Here is an 18,148-nt window from a genome sequence, read left to right on the forward strand (position 1 = left end):
ACTGTCAGCCAGCTCTAAATGATGAGATTCATCTAGTTTTAACCTGAGATGTTCGAGGACCTAATGCCAAATCCAGTAATGGACAAGTTAAAATGATAAAAATAATTTAATGTGATGAAATCTACAGAAACAAAATGAAATGACAATACAGTAAGAGAAGCCATAAAGACAGACAGAAAAGGGACGTTTATAGCTTGGCTTTCAATAGCCTTTGTGGTCACACGCATTGGGTGCTGAATGGTTTAACATGAAAACAAGGAACCTACAAAGATGTCCTGGTCCTCTGTAGAAGAGTCTCCTTTTCTTGTGCCCTCATGACCTCTGCAGCAAAGAGTGTTGATTTTTGCCAGAACGTTTCAAGTAGTTGTTTTTTGTGTAATTGTCTCTAACAATTAACAAACACACATGACCAAGACAATTCTTCTAAAAGGGAGAGCAAGTGAAAGTAGAAATATGCTTTTGTTTGACCCACAATAAATAAATACACATACAAAACTCTTTAGATGATCAATTTGGGTAACTCAGCTCAGAGGCTAAAAAAAAAGAACACAACAAAACAAAACAAAACAGAACAAAACACAAGACTACTTGGCTTGTTTCAAAATGGATTATTTACTAAACACCGAATTGTAGCAAATTTGCAATTTAGGTTAATTTAACCAAGTTGTGACTATAGCAGATTTGAAGAATTTTTCAAGCCTAAATTTTGCAATTTTGGTTTCAGTTCAGTAGAACTCGTTTTATTTTATTTTTTTTTTTTACTAAAAAAAACTCTGTGACTAATGTAGACCACAATTGTTTATTCTGCAATATAAATATAAAAATAATTTTTAAAAAAAATAGTTTTTTTTTAAGCAAAGCTGGTTAAGGGTAAGTTTTTATTTTTTAACTCTGCCTTCAAATAATCTCATTATTTATTAAATATTCTTCTTGATTTGATTTTTCAGATAAATAACTGAAATGGTTCTAACGCTAGTAAAAAATAAAAATAATAAAAAAAAAACCCCAATAATAATTTATATATATTTGGATAAAGAATTAAAACATACACCATATTGTAATTTTGTAAGGACTGCAGTTTCTCTGGCCATCTGGCTGTGCTCGGCTCTGCCCCATGCTGTATGTTTCTAGCTTCAAATCTCTTCCGTTGTAGCCCCTCTTTTATTGAATTCATCAAAAGCAAACTTTCCCTGAGATTTTTTTTTTAAAGAAGCCTAAAATAATAAGTCTACCACTGTGACATTCTCTGGGCTTGAGCCATTTTTCATAACGCAGCTGATACTCTTTTGTGCAGCTAAGTCGACTAAACAAGATGAATAACGAGAAAAGTCTCTAGAAACTAAGCTTCAAGATTTTCTCATCTCTAAAAAAGTTACCAGGAATGGGAGATGCTCTTTAAAGCAGAGATCAGAGCAGCACTTTTGATTACACTACTTTGAAAGTCAGCATTACCCTTTCTGTAAGTTAAACTTTGTAGCTGATGGAGTTGCACAGGTGGCGTTTATAGGACTTGGGATGAACACTGCCCTTTGGACACAGAGCACTTTGAAAGATTTAAACAGAACTTTTCTCGCACCTCAAGAGTTCGACTTTAACTCAGACACCAGCAGCAGCAGGCTGGACCTCAATAAAGACCCAGGAGACAAGTGGCCACGGCTTCTCCACTTTAGGTGACTGGAAGATTTTGGTAAGTTTGACACTCCAACCTAAAAAGAAAGAAAATAACAGCAACTGTGTGTTTAGGACAGATAGGAAGGGAGAGGGGGGAAAAAAATCAAGACATGCATACATACACACACAAACACACACACAAAATCTAAAAAGAAAGAAAATAACAGCAACTGTGTGTTTAGGACAGATTGGAAGGGAGAGGGGGGAAAAATCAAGACATGCATACACACAAACACACACACAAAATCTAAAAAGAAAGAAAATAACAGCAACTGTGTGTTTAGGACAGATTGGAAGGGAGAGGGGTGAAAAAAATCAGGAAATGCACACACACACACACACACTTTAATTATCTGTGTAGACACACAAACATACGTGTACACTCGCAAACATTGTTTAATTATCTATGCAGACACATACACACAAATGTACACACACACACACACACAAATATTGTTTAATTATCTGTGCAGACACACATAAATGTAAGCAAACATAAAAGGATGCATATTAGTGCATGAACACATGTGTTCATATATACATTTATATGCTTTATACTTGAGAAAGATACATATATATATATATATATATATATATATATACATACACACACACACAGACATATATATATATATATATAAATATATATATATACATGCATATACATATATGTACATATGCTTTTATTTATGTGTGTATGTGTTTATGTATATGTATGTGTATATATTTATGTCTACACATACATATAAAAATATTCAAATATACCCAGACACTCTGGATTACAAATTGAACAACGTATCATTAACTCTTTTCATTTTAACACCTAGTGATGCAGAGAAAGCTAACTTAATAGCAAACAGTGTAAGAGATAAGTTATTTTATGATGCATTGTGTAATAAGCAACTTACATTATGATGACAGATTCGATGAAGCGGAAGGAAGGGGATAGATTGATATAAACAGAGAGAGGGGCACAGAAAGAGGGAGATGGACAGACAAACAGACAGATAGATAGATAGACAGACAGACAGATAGATAGATACATAGATAGACAGATAGATAGATAGATAGATAGATGGGATGATAGACAGATAGATAGATAGATAGATGGTATGATAGATAGATAGATAGATAGATGGGATGATAGGTAGATGGATAGATAGAGACAGATAGATAGATAGATAGATAGATAGACAGACCGATAATTAGATATATAGATAGATAGAGAGATAGATAGAGAGATAGATAGAGACAGACAGAGAGATAGATAGATATATAGATAGATATGATGATAGATAGATAGATAGATAGACAGATAGATAGACAGATAGATAGACAGATAGATAGATGGGATGATAGATAGATGATAGATAGATAGATAGATAGATAGATAGATATATGGGGTGATAGATAGATAGATAGATAGATAGGATGATAGATAGATAGATAGATAGATAGATAGATAGATGGATATATGGGTGATAGATAGATAGATAGACTCCTGACAAAAGTTACATGTTTCATAGCAGTTTAGAAAACACTCAAAGAGATTCAAAACCATTGTATGGAATTATTTAAATATATTTGTGTTCCTAGGCATTTCCTATATTTAATCAATGTGTTTTGTACGAGTATATTATCTATAGGAGGCTGTATAGACCCATCATTTTGTATTCATTCTCCTCCTTCCCTTCTATGGGCAATGAAGATTCCACTGCTGAGAAATGCATTTTGTATTTTAATAACACGAACCCTCCTCCCAGCAAGCAATGCAGAATAGCTCCAACCCTTTCCTTGCCAGAGGGCTGTGAATGCAATGCAGAAGGGGATTATGTCATCGAAGAGGGTACCTGATAGCAAGGGGGATCAGTGAGAATTGTTCTGTAATTGAAGCATAAAATGCAACGTTTGCCCCATTGGTTAGCTAGGTGAATTAACACACACTGGAACTCAACAGCACTTGACCTTTGCCATTATGTTTGCTCAAATGTTTGCCTAAAACACAATCGGCCCTGACAAGGGAGCATGATACCGTGTGACACTGCCTATTCAATAGATAGATGTTCACTGCCACACAGAGCCCACACCAGCATCTCAAACAGTTAGGTATTTGTACAAGGCTGGGAATTACCATATGGGGGCCAGGGACTCCTAAAAACTGCTACAGAGACTGATCTGAGCTCCATCACAGTAATCTGTCTGCTCCCCCACAAGAGACCGGCTAGGGAAACGGCATTAGGAATCAATACATAGATTGCTGATCGTTAGAGATACTTATTCAGAGAAAGTGGGGAGCCAGCACAGGCAGAGGAGACATGTATACAAAAATCAATACATATATTTAAGCATATATATCTAGAACAATATACATCCAGACATATACCAAGCACAATATACAGCTATACAGATCTATCTAGCACAATATACATCCAGACATATATCTATCTAGCACAATATACATCCATACAGATATACCTAGCACGATATACAGCTATACAGATATATCTAGCACAATATACATCCATACAGATATACCTAGCACAATATACATCCATACAGATATACCTAGCACAATATACAGCTATACAGATATACCTAGTACAATATACATCCATACAGATATACCTAGCATAATATACAGCTATACAGATATACCTAGTACAATATACAGCAAGACATATATACCTAGTACAATATACAGCTATACAGATATACCTAGTACAATATACATCCAGATATACCTAGTACAATATACAGCCAGACAGATATACCTAGCACCATATATATTCAGACATATACCAAATACAATATACAGCCAGACAGATATACCTAGCACAATATACAGCTATACAGATATACCAGAACAATATAGGCCAGACAGATGTACCAAGCACAATATACAGCCAGACATATACAGCTATACAGATATACCTAGAACAATATACAACCAGACAGACATACCAAGCACAATATACAGCCAGACATATATACTTAGCACAATATACAGCCAGACAGATATACCAAGCACAATATACAGCCAGACAGATATACCAAGCACAATATACAGCCAGACATATATACCTAGTATAATATACAGCTATACAGATACACCTAGCACAATATACAGCTATACAGATATACCTAGAACAATATACAGCTATACAGATATACCTAGCACAATAAACAGCCAGACATATATACCAAGCACAATATACATCCCGTCATATATACCTAGTATAATATACAGCTGTACAGATATACCTAGTATAATATACAGCTATACAGATATACCTAGAACAATATACACCAATGTAGAAATGTAGACTGCACTCATGGACTCTGGATATCAAAAAAGGTGTTTATTCCATTGAGCAAATAAATCGACGTTTCGGTCCGCACAGGGACCTTCCTCAGGATGAAGTGACACCAATATACAAGCCAGACATATATACCTATCACAATATACAGCCAGACATATATACCTAGTATAATATACAGATATACAGATATACCTAGCACATTATACAACCAGACTTATATACAAAGGACAGCCAGACAGATACACCAAGGGCTACACACACATACACATATATATAGTACACTACACATCCAGACATATATACACAGGGCAGTTCTCAGCCTGACATATATATAAGGCAAAATATACAGCCAGACAAATAAATATAGGACACCGTAGAGACTGACATATACCCCGTCAATACGCAGACACACATACATACTAAGGACAATGTACACCCAGACATATATACAAAGGGCAATGTATACATAGTACAAGGCAGAGCTAGTCTTATTATGCTGTGCTACATAGAGTTCATTTACTTGCAAACAGATGTCCTCACTGTGTCTATGTGAGCATAGCTGTTAAATTGTAACAGATCACAAGTAATCCTTTTTCTCAAGCTATTAAACCATTTATTTAGATTAATATTTTTTTCAGGGATATATAGGTTAATTCACTAAGCATATGGGTTAATTCAGGGATATATGGGTTAATTCACTAAACAGTAAACTGTAATGAATCTATTCATACACTATATGAATTAAACACACATAGATGATGGGTAGGTAGGTAGACTGAGAGACATACAGAAAGACAGACAGATAGATTGATAGAGATAGATAGATAGATAGATAGATAGAAAATCTCTCATTGGCTGAGTTGGAGATAGTTTCTTGCACCGCTTGTCTGGCCTACATTTTGCAATTTACTAAAACACATGCTGTTTTGGAAATAGTATGTTCAATGTGTGATGAAAATTATGACAATTGTTTATGAAGTAAACATAACATTAATTAGATTGATGGTAATATGTGGCACAATTCTATTTCTCAATATATACAAGGTAACAATATAGAAAATGTCTCAAAAGGCATTGTGGGTACTTTAGGAGAAATATACATTTTTACCATAGAAAGAGATGCATTTTACAGTACAGAGCAAACTGTAGGCATGCTTAAAATAAAATTTCAATATACTGAATTCTTATTTAACTCCTGTAATGAATAATAAAAATAGGCCCCTGTAGCACTAAATATTACCCATTTCTACAGTTCATAATAAAACCATCCCACAAACTGAATTCTAGAGCAATTGGCCATTAGATTAGGAATACATCTCCTATATAATATATAGACCTATATAATAGAATCTAGAAATATGACTTTAAACATAATTTAAGAGTCATAGCCTATACAAATGTTTCTTCTATGTTAAACAATTACAAAATAATTATTCTAATATTTGGCACACATCAATACACTCATATTGGGTTTACATCTATCTATGTATCTGTCTGTCTGCCTGTCTATTTGTCTGTCTCTCTGTCTCTCTGTCTGTCTATCTGTCTAATAAATAATAGTGGAATGTTCCATTGCTTGTCTATAAATTTCTCACAGAGGTAGAATGCAATCCATGTTCTGTGACATAGACTGATTGTTAACAGGAAATAAAAAAGTTTCAATGATTTAACATTTACAACATGTAAACTATAAATAGAATTCTGGATTTGTTTCTGGGGCACGTTCTAGAATAGAGAGCGCCTAAAACAGAAAAACAAAGCAGTCTATTTAATTTTGAAATGCACATGATTCTTAATAATACAAATATGCACTTCTCACCTCTCCCTGCTTGGTAGGATGTTTGAAAATGATCTACACAGGGAGCAATCCCTTTCTTTAAAACTGCACAGCACAAGCTCCTGTTTACTTGTAATGGTCAGGGCAGAGCCCAGTGTGTTGCAGGAGATTCCAAGAATGAATCGGGGTAATGTTACATCACATGGGAAGCAGGAACATTACTGACTATACCCTGCAGCAATTTCAAATCTCCCCTGGGCTCAGAAATCTTCACATTGTATGAATGAACAAAATGTGGAGTATATTTACTAAACTGTAAGTTGTGATCAGACAGCGTGGGTGACCCTGGGACCCTTTTCCCTTAAACTAGACTATTCTGGAACTATATTTTGCAAATTGGTTCCCAACTCATAGCTACTGGCTGTTTAGTAAATAGCCCCCCTGGAGGTTGGTTATGCATGGATATCTCTTGAGTTTAAGCAAAGCAAAATTAAATAAAAAATAAAAAAAAAAAAACAGCAGAAAACAAACAAACAAAAAATAAATAAAACAGCCAGGTATGTACACTGGACAGAATAACATACCCCTGCTAGTTAATTTATAATAACTGAAAGAAAATAAACAACACTTCACCCATATTGCTCAGAAGAATTAATTAGTTTTTGAAATTATTTTTATTGTAATGTTTTCTTTTTTAATATAAATAGTAATAATATTATAGAGTTGATTCGTAGCTGGGCTTTAAAAAGTTTGCAGACTAATGAAAACCCAGAGTACAGTTTTTCTAACTCAGAATTTTCAGTCTGTGGTCCTCATGTTTCCAAAACTTGATTTTTATTGAATAGATCCCTAATGATGTGTGAAGTGCCTAGAATTCTAAGTGAACTTCAATTTTAGGCAAAGTAATCGAACAAAGTCTGTTTCATTTCTAGTTCGACTATTTAGGCCTACAATCTGACCTTCACTTTAATTCTCCCACTCTCCAAATAAATACATAAATAACTAACTAACTCACACTTTAGGGAATAAGCCAATTTTTACAGAGCCCTTAGGTGCAGTCACAAGGAATCTGCAAGTCAAATTCAGCCAAACCCATTCTAACTGATGCTGAACCCATAGCTCCATATATGAAATTGTGCCATTAGAGAGCCTTGGTTTGTGCTGTACTGGACGAGATAGAAGAATGCTTGTGTTTGCAGACCATGCAATACTTGGTATAGAAATACCGTAACATGTAAATCTGCCATGGCCTATCCTTCTTATGCTCTAATTCCAGGGGGATACTACCGATCCGATTATAAAAAGCCAGCGTTTTTATTCCTGTAATAAATCAGTTATCCCCAACAGGTTCTCAATAGCAGATCACAATGGTTACTTTGTATTCCTTTAAAATCGTTACTCCATATTGAGCAAATACTACACATTGTTACTGATTGGTATTGTTAGTATGATTTGGTTACGGTTCCTGTATAGCTAGCATTAAATAAGTGTTTTCAACTGTTATACCTGTCTGAATCATGGTTTTAATTAGCATGAATGAGTTTGAGTACTAGCTATTCTCTATGTACATGTTATCTATAATCTGTCAGGCAATCACAAATCTTATTATTATAATATGATTTTTGATTTTGACATATATTTATGCACACATATCTATCTATCTATCTATCTATCTATCTATCTATCTATCTATCTATCTATCTATCTCTGTATCTATCCATCTATCATCTATCTATCTGTCTGTCATCTACGTATCGCTCTATCTATCTATCTATCTATCTATCTATCTATCTATCTATCTATCTATCTATCGCTGTATCTATCTATCTATCTATCTATCTATCTATCTATCTATCTATCACTGTATCTATCTATCTATCTATCTCTGTAACTATCTATCACTGTATCTATCCATCTATCTATCTATCTATCTATCATCTATCTATCTATCTATCTATCTATCTATCACAGTATCTATCTATCTATCTATCTATCTATCTATCTATCTATCTATCTATCTATCTATCTATCTATCTATCTATATATCACTGTATCTATCCATCTATCATCTATCTATCTGTCTGTCATCTATATACCTTCTATCTATATATCTGTCATCTATCTATCTATCTATCTATCTCGGTATCTATCTATCTATCTATCTATCTATCTATCTATCTATCTATCTATCTATCTATCTATCGCTGTATCTATCTATCTATCTATCTATCTATCTCTGTAACTATCTATCACTGTATCTATCCATCTGTCTATCTATCTATCTATCTATCTATCTATCTATCTATCTATCTATCACTGTATCTATCTATATATCTATCTCTGTATCTATCTATCTATCTATCCATCTATCATCTATCTATCTGTCTGTCATCTATATATCTTCTATCTATATATCTGTCATCTATCTATCTATCTATCTATCTATCTATCTATCTATCTATCTATCTATCTATTTATCTATCTATCTGTCATCTATCTATATATGGTATAGTGAGAGGGAGATATAGACTAGAGAGATATATATATGCATGTTTTGCTCCTATATTGGTAATATTTGTAATAGCTATTTTATTATAATTAAACCTGATGTACATTATATTTGTATAACCATTGCCATTATGTACCCAGTGGAATGTTTGGTTCTGTTACAGTTCTATGTGATTAGTTACACTGATCAGCTCTTGCATCGACCAAGCCACAAAGCAATCAGAATCTTGTGAAGATTTTATTTTGGCCTTGGTACAAGATTGTGCTGTCAAAGTGTGCAGCGCTTCCGAAATAAAAAGCCATTCCAGTCCTGCCCCCCTACTCGCTGCATTACCTATAGATCTGAGAACAAGCACATGTATCCTCAGCTGAAATAAACAGATAAGGGATGAGGCCCAATGCATTCCTCTCCTGCTTGTAGTGTGGTGACTGTTTCCATGGTTACAGCATGGTTCACAGTGGGCCAGGCGAGGCAGGGATCCAGCCAGGCTTATCATCCACCACTGAGTGTTTCCTTCACTGCCCCAAAGTGATAGCAATGAATGAATGAATGTGAATGGGGAAACAAGCACTGCAGCCACACTTACACCACATTTCAAGAGCAGCCAATAAAGACAGTAATGTGCATCACACACACTGAGCTGCTGTATTCCCACTGTGTGCCCAGCATTGTGTTTAGAGGACAGAGAAATGGCTGCAGCCATTTTATTTAACCTGGTGGGGAAAAAGCTAAAACAAATATAACATGGGAGACGCCTGTGCTAATGACCAAACAATCAATATGAGGTTTGAAAGAAGAGTGTTTTTGTTGTTGTTGTTTTTCCACTGTCTGGAGAAACATAGCTAAGGACAAATATATACACATATAGTATGTCTGTCTGTCTGTCTGTCTGTCTATCTATCTATCTATCTATCTATCTATCTATCTGTCTGTCTGTATGTCTGTCTGTCAGTCTGTCTGTTTGTCTGCTGTCTGTTATCGTGGGTAATAAATGGGAGAGATTTTACTACAAGAGCTAACTTTAATTCTGGTAACTGAAAAGCCAACAGTAGACACCCCCATCTACCATATATTTATTTCCTGTAATAGAATGCACAATGTGTAAGTGCCAATGCAAACATAACTACAGAAAAATAAGGAAATGAAGGCAAGAGATAGGAGACAGCCAAACAGCCATGCAGACACACAGACATACAGATAGATAGACAGACAGACAGACAGACAGATAGACATACAGATAGATAGATAGACATACAGACAGACAGATAGACAGACAAACAGATAGATAGATAGACATACAGACAGACAGATAGACAGACAGACAGACAGGCAGACAGATAGATAGATAGATAGATAGACAGACATACAGATAGATAGATAGATAGATAGACATACATACATACAGACAGACAGACAGACAGACAGATAGATAGATAGATAGATAGATAGACAGACAGACAGATAGACAGACATACAGACAGACAAACAAATAGACAGACAGACAGACAGACAGACAGATCGATAGATAGATAGATAGATAGATAGACAGACATACAGATAGATAGACAGACATACAGATAGATAGATAGACAGACAGAATGATAGATACATACAGACATACACACAGACAGATAGATAAATACATACATACATACATGCACGGGCTAAAATAGCAAGGCCGAAATATACTCATGGAATATCTCCGGAAACATTACAAACGTTTCGGCATATTATTTCAACCTACTATCAATATGGACTATTAATAGCGTCTAATCTGTTAAAGATACCATCTATCAAATCAAATCAAATACCATCTATCAAATCTCCCTTACATGATTCCCTAAACATTACATGTGCGTTCCCTAGCAACAGATGGATTTATTCAGTACGTTCTTACTGGGATGTAACATTGTAACATATTGCACAGGTTAAATCGTAAAATAATGTTCTCATCAATTATTACCCCAACAAATAAGTGTCTTTATATACACCTAGTTTTCATCTCAGTTCTCTCTATACAAAGTCTATTCATTTCTGATACCCCAGTTTCATACAGAAAGTTTATATTTGATATAGCAACCTGACCGTACACATATATACCATAAATATAAACATCACCTATATAAACAACAATGTCAGTATTATTGGAAACCATCCATCACATTCCTTGATACATTCCTAAATACATTTAAATAATTCATATTTTGTAATTGATAATCTTGATATGGAACAAGTTCAATATTAACAAAACACGTGTTATTGCTAAAAATATACTTTGTTGTTGTAAGACAGGAAAGCAGCTTCACACAACTATTTGTATTCTTAGATTACCCTTGGTAACAAAAAATGTTTTATTAATTTAATTATTCACAAGCCAAATCTAAACACTGTCCTTCGTTACCAAAACCACTACTGAATAAAGGATTAAATAATTATATTGTAAAAGTATATTGCAAAACCCTATAATTATTCTATGGGATCGCCTAATTACAATAAGAAAAACATAATGCATGGGACACAAGTTAAGCAAAATTAAATTTTAGAGCAGCACACATTTCAGTTATATATGAAAATGCATCTGCTTTCTCTCCATATTAAAAAAAAAAAAGACAAAAACCATTCTACTTTCGAAATTCAAATTCACAGAACTTTGAGAACAAAACATTTGTCATAAGTGCAGAGTTAAATTGTATAAAGGGTCATTAATTATCAGACTGTATCACTTTTCACCGTATTCAGCTAATTTGACAAAATATAAAAGGCTGCTATGTGCAAAAGTCTTTCTCTCCTGACTTTGTTCTTTTGATTTTTTATAGATCAAAGGGAAAAAAGGGGTAAAGAAAAATTGGCAGGCAAAGATATACATTGTTCTAGTGACAAGATGACTATCCTAAAGAGAATGCATGCTCCTTGCAAGTGGCTGTAAAGCAAGGGAAAAAACTCACTTTTCAGTCCTTGCTACACATTGTCTTAGAGGGGTCTGTCTATACAGTATGTTGTCATGGCAACGCAACCTGCTGTTGCACCAAAGTTTAAACACTGAATGGTTGAAGTGACTGGCGTTAGCCACTGCAGAATAAACAATATTTTGATTCATTGGAGAAAAAGAAGGTTAAAACTCCCCCCCCAAAAAACAGTGCATGAATGCTTGCATTGTCCAAGCTTTTCTGAATCTGATTTACCATATCATAACCCCTAGGAAGAAGAAAACATCAATATCCCTAAGGAATGGAGATGTTTCTATGGAAAACCTAGGAATTTTAGTCCATAACAGATCTGGTGTAAAAATCAAAGAGATCAAAGGCAGAGCTCCCGGGAGTATAGATGCGTTTCTGAATTAAAGATGTACTATGTAAGACTACAAAGTACCTCTCTCTTTATATGGGATTCTATTCAGTTTCAAGCAAAGGCTGTCCCAACGTCATATCTGAAACAGACAGACAGCATTGTACATGTCTGCCAAGGTAGATAAAATGAAAATTGAGAGTCAGTTTTTTTGTTTTTTTCTGAAAGCATAATTGATTAAAACTTATTTCAAGTACTTGATTTTGGTTGACACCCTAGCAACTGACAGAAGTCCTGTGTTAAGAGCACACACCACAATCCTGATGGAAAGGGGTCTGCACAACACCTTTCCAGGATTTTTGATGATTGGAAAGGTCAAAAGCTGCTCAGGTGACATCATCACTGCTAATTAAATGCAGCGTGCAATCTTATATAAATATCTTTAGAACACAGTTTACAACCAATTCATAATAGGTGCAGATTATTTTATTTATTGAAATCATGCTGGATAAAATGTATATGAATCCAGACACTAACATATTAATAGTTTATAATTATTTTTGAAGATTTTTATTTTCTTAAAAGTATTAGTAAATACCATGTTTTGCTTTCAATTCTGACCAGTTGGGTGTTTTGAAGCTAAAATACAAATGTTCAATGTTGGTTAATTAGAAACCTGTATTATAGTCCAAATATAATAAATGATATCAACGCATCCAATGCCAGAGGAGTGGATGTGAACAGGAAGGGGTTCATGCTTGGATGCCAATGGGAGATGTAGATCAGCAGGTGGGGACCAACTTTTTACATAGGCCTGCCAGAAAAAAAACAGGTTATGCAGGACAGAATTTTTTTTGGAAAAATTTGGACAATTATTAAATAAATACAAAAAAAACCCCCAAAAAACAAACAAACAAATAAATCTCCAAATGAAAAGAAAGAGATTGTTTCAAATGTGACTGTTTTAGACTACATTTTGCAACTAGTCAGTGAATCAACCCCTAATTTATCCTAGCCTACAAAGAAGGATATTCGATTTGTGTAATAATTTAAATACATACTTTGGAATATTGTTTCATCTGCCACCAGCTTGATGTCTGTTTGCACTCCTGTCTAATTACTTGGTTTCATTTTATTTTTATGATTCTGTAAAATAATTTATAATTAAGGCTACATGGTAGCTATGAGTCACTCCCCATCTGCATACACAGTAATATACTAATAAATAGTAAGGGTTGATATTACAACACTCTTCATCTGCATAAATAATCTATAATAGCTAATATGGAGATACAAAACTGCAGCAGCAAGACTGATACTGCTACAAGTAGATCGTTTATCAAAATCCTGTCCATTTTACATATTATTCTTTTAATTGTTTTGCTATGCTATGCGTAGCATGGGGCCCTGAGAAGGATATATATCAGGCCAGCATTGTACAGACCTACGCCATGTTTGGAAGGAGTTAAGCAATGCAAAATTCTTTTGGGAACTCTAAAAGTAATATTTATATGCAATAATGAAGGAAATTAAATTTTGACAACTAAATTGTTGCTACCCATTGTTGATCTTCTTATTTTGTTTTCTGGAGCAGAATATTAGTCTCTACGAGACTAGTTGGCTGGCCAAGAGTGTTATTAAGTATAGCCCAGCAGCAATGGAAGGGCCACAAATGGGTGAATTATGCTGATGACTTATAATGCTCTTAAATGAATATATAACCTGTGCACATATGCCCGAAAATCATTCCTCCTTATTTTCTAATAGGACAATAATAGGACATGTTTATGAAAATCAAGTTGATAGTACATATGCGTGGTGACTTTTTAATAACATTCTGTTCATTTTAAGATGTATCTACCTAAAAAAATATATATTCTAATTATTATTTTAAGATGAATGTGAAATGCCACTATATTCTTTATAGCTGATCAAAAAAAGGACACCCCCCCAAAAACCCCAAAACAAGAAAAAAAAAAAAACCAAAACAAAAACCTTTTGTTACATAAGTCTGCCAGGCTTCCTTACTCACACAAAAAACAGCTGTGAATGAGACAACCTCTTCAGGAAGGAGTGCTTGAATGAAGTGTATTCAGCAAACAATAATTCTATTATTTAATGGCACAATCAGTCTACACCTTGAGAGTGTCAGCGATTGTGCCACAGCACCAGAGTATAGAAAGCACTGAAACCCAGTTACTGCAAGGCATGACACATCATCTTACAAGAAGTGCAACTTGCTTTCCAAGAACAGAAGATTAGAAGATGGGGTACGTGCATCAAGCTTCTTGTAAATAAAGGATCAGAGAGAAAAGTATTAGTCACATAGACATGGGTATCATGCATAGAAACAATGACAGACACTACAGACAGGACAGTCATTAAAAATAGACCATGTCTTTGATGACTCAGGGAGACTAGGGACAAGAAAAGACCTTCGATGAGTCACAAATAATTAATATTCAGGATTGGGCCCAATACAGAGATATATTCCTTGAAGTCAGTCAATGACTGTCTGCCATTATAACTGTTAATTGTAAATCACAAATTGTATTATAAATTTTTACGTGATGGTACTTTTTATTTCAAATCTATATTGAAGGGGAACTGGAACTGGAAATTATCTGGAATTTACACCAGTGTGAATAAAACATTGAATGTCGCCTATGACTTAACATTAAACATTTTTTATGAGACTCTCCATTTTGTTTAAAATTTATATTACGGATTTAGAAAATCACATCACTATCCAGTTTGGACAAAGCAACATTAGGACAAAAAATGCAAATGAAGAGGTAAATAGTAACATTGTTTATCTTCTCTGTACGATTCTGATTCAGATTGCCAGGTGTAAAGAAGAGACTTTGTAACAATGATTGACAGGGAGCAGAGATAGCCTATTTAATGTATGGAGGGGTATAGATTTCTGCATTTTATTTCACTTTTCAAATCTCAGAAATACATATTTGTTACATATACGGATAATTACATTTCTCTTAAAAAAAATTAAAAAGTGACAGCACAACTAGTTCAGTTCAGACACAAATAGAGCACTCATTGTATTGGAGAAGGAGAAACAAAACTATTGTTTCTGTTTTCTCTCTCTGCTCTCTCTATGACTGTGAGGGGCAAAGAACAAAACAATGATTGACAGTAAACCAAGATGAAGGTGCTCAGTTCCAGGATGGATGCATATACAATGATCAGCCTCAACACTAAAACCACCTGCCTAATATCATGTAGGTCCTGCTCATGCTGTAAAAATTAATCATGCCCCACAAGACCCCTGAACGTGTCCTGTGGTACCTGGTACCGAGACATTAGCAGCAGATCCTTTATTTCATGCAAGTTGCGAGGTGAGGCTTTCATGCATCGGATTTGCTGTTCCAGTACACCACACAGAAGTTCAATGGGTTGAGATATGGGGAATTTGGAGGCCAAGGCAACACCTTGAACTCTTTGTCATGCTCCTCAAACCATTCCTGAACAGTCTTTGCAGTGTGGCAGGGTGTATTATCCTGCTGAAAGAGGCCACTGCCATTGGGGAACAAAAGGTATACATGGTCTGCAACAATCTCTAGGTAGGTGGTACGTGTCAAAGTAACAGCCACATGAATGACGGTATTCTTCCCATAGAGCATCTTGTTGCCATTTATTCCCCAGATAAAACGATGCACACTTACCTGGCCATCCACCTAAACTAAAAGAAAATGTGACCAGGCAACTTTCTTCCACTGCTCTATGGACCAGTTATGATGCGCACATCAACAATGAAGGCTCTTTCAGCACTCATGGGCACTCTGACTGTTCTGCGGCTAAACTGCCCCATATGCAGAAAACTATGATGCACGATGTGTCCAAAAACCTTTCTATCATGACCATCACTAGCTTTTTAAGTAATTTGAGCAACAGTAGCTCTTCTGTGTGATCGGACCAGACAGGATAGCCTTTGCTCCCCATGTGCATCAATGACCCTTGGGCACCTGTGACTATGATTCCAGTTCAGTGGTTGTCCTTCCTTGCACACTTTTGGTAGGTACTTAGCACTGCATACTAGAAAACCCCCACAACACTTACTGTTTTGGAGATGCTCTGACCCAGTCGCATAGCCATCATCATTTGGCCCTTGTCAAAGTCACTCAGATCTTTTCAGTTGCCCATTGTTCCTGCTTCCAACACATGGAATTCAAGATCTGTCTGTTCACTTGCTGTCCAATATATTACATAGCTTGAAATGTGCCATTGTAATGAAATAATCAATGTTATTACTTCACCTGTCAGTGGTTTTAATGCTGTGGCTGCCCAGTGTATGATTGTATGAATATTTATATTTAATTTCATTTTAAGACCTCACAAGCACTTATTTGTTAAATATTGGTGATAAGTAAACATAACACAAAACATTCTGGGATGTGACAGTTCCCTACAATTCAGGCCAATAGGTAATAGAACACTAAGCATTTTACACAGAGCTGATGTTTATTGGACAGTGATGCTTTGCTTTGCCTACACTACTATTCCAATGCCTTCTTCAAACATTGAGTGAATGCATATATATGTTGAATGAATGAATTTAAGCAACTTATTGAAATTCCAATGGCCTTACAAGATATACTTAAAGCAAAGTAGATACTATGTTGCCTCACTTAATTGCAAATCCTTGACAAAAGGCATCATCTTGTGTGATGCCCAGTAGATGCCTCAACATACAACATTTCACTCTCTAACATGTGTATGAGAGTATAATAGTGATGATGAAATTTCTAAGAACTGGAAAAGTATGGTGGCAATAAGATGGCAGTGCCGAGAAAGGGAAGCTTAAGGTAAGAACATCTTCTTAATTGCTTTCTGTGACGAAAGGGACGAAAGGGGACTACTTGCCAGCCTTTTACCCTGTGACTATGGCCCCTTTCATTTATTGTGGTTGAGAGACCCTTTTTGTGCCTATTGGGACTTTAAACAATTGTTCTTCGAACTTTCAAAGTGGTTCGAAGTGCCACTTCTAACCACTGAACAGCCGGACCACACACAAGTGGAGTGTGCAGCCTATTTACCTCCCAGGCTGGTAGTTAACCACAGCCAAATTGACTAATGGCTGGGTGGGTGCCATTCGTATAGTCAAACACGTGGCCGCGGCCATCTTGTTTAGTCGAACGTGTTCAGCGGGGTTTTGTCGTCGAGTTCATGGAACTCAAATCGGACACGCAACGGCATGAAGACCGCTGAACTTCACCTTCCATGGAACTTCGGCTATTCGAACGGGATTCGGATGGATTCGGTGAACAGAATCCTACGAACAAGGGACACACATTGACTATGGTCATTCACCACTCCATTCGGTAATTCGAACAGTACTTCGACTGTTTAAAATAGACCGGCTGCACAGCTTAATTCTCTGGAACTGTTTTGGGCATAAAATATTTTAAATATCTGTTCATTGTGGCATGAGGTTTTCCCATCATACCGTTTTTTTTTCCGTTTGTTTTTTAATCAAGCATAACATAGAACAGTGGAGTACACGACACGCAGGTCTGTGTCAATGAAGCGTAAAACCATGGAACTCGCAGGTTCCTTAAACATTTAGGT

The 18,148-nt window shown here is 35.5% G+C and overlaps 1 long non-coding RNA gene across 1 annotated transcript in view; it reads left to right on the forward strand.

Moving 5' to 3' along the window:
* The first annotated feature begins 1,270 nt into the window (after positions 1-1,270).
* LOC134585567 (uncharacterized) overlaps positions 1,271-18,148 on the forward strand; it is a 106,476-nt gene continuing 89,598 nt past the window's right edge. The window contains exon 1 of the long non-coding RNA XR_010086529.1: positions 1,271-1,687. This is a non-coding gene — a long non-coding RNA (uncharacterized LOC134585567). The remainder of the gene's footprint in view (positions 1,688-18,148) is intronic.

The sequence above is a fragment of the Pelobates fuscus genome, chromosome 2 (genome assembly GCF_036172605.1).
Source record: "Pelobates fuscus isolate aPelFus1 chromosome 2, aPelFus1.pri, whole genome shotgun sequence".
In the NCBI taxonomy this organism is placed as follows: domain Eukaryota; kingdom Metazoa; phylum Chordata; class Amphibia; order Anura; family Pelobatidae; genus Pelobates; species Pelobates fuscus.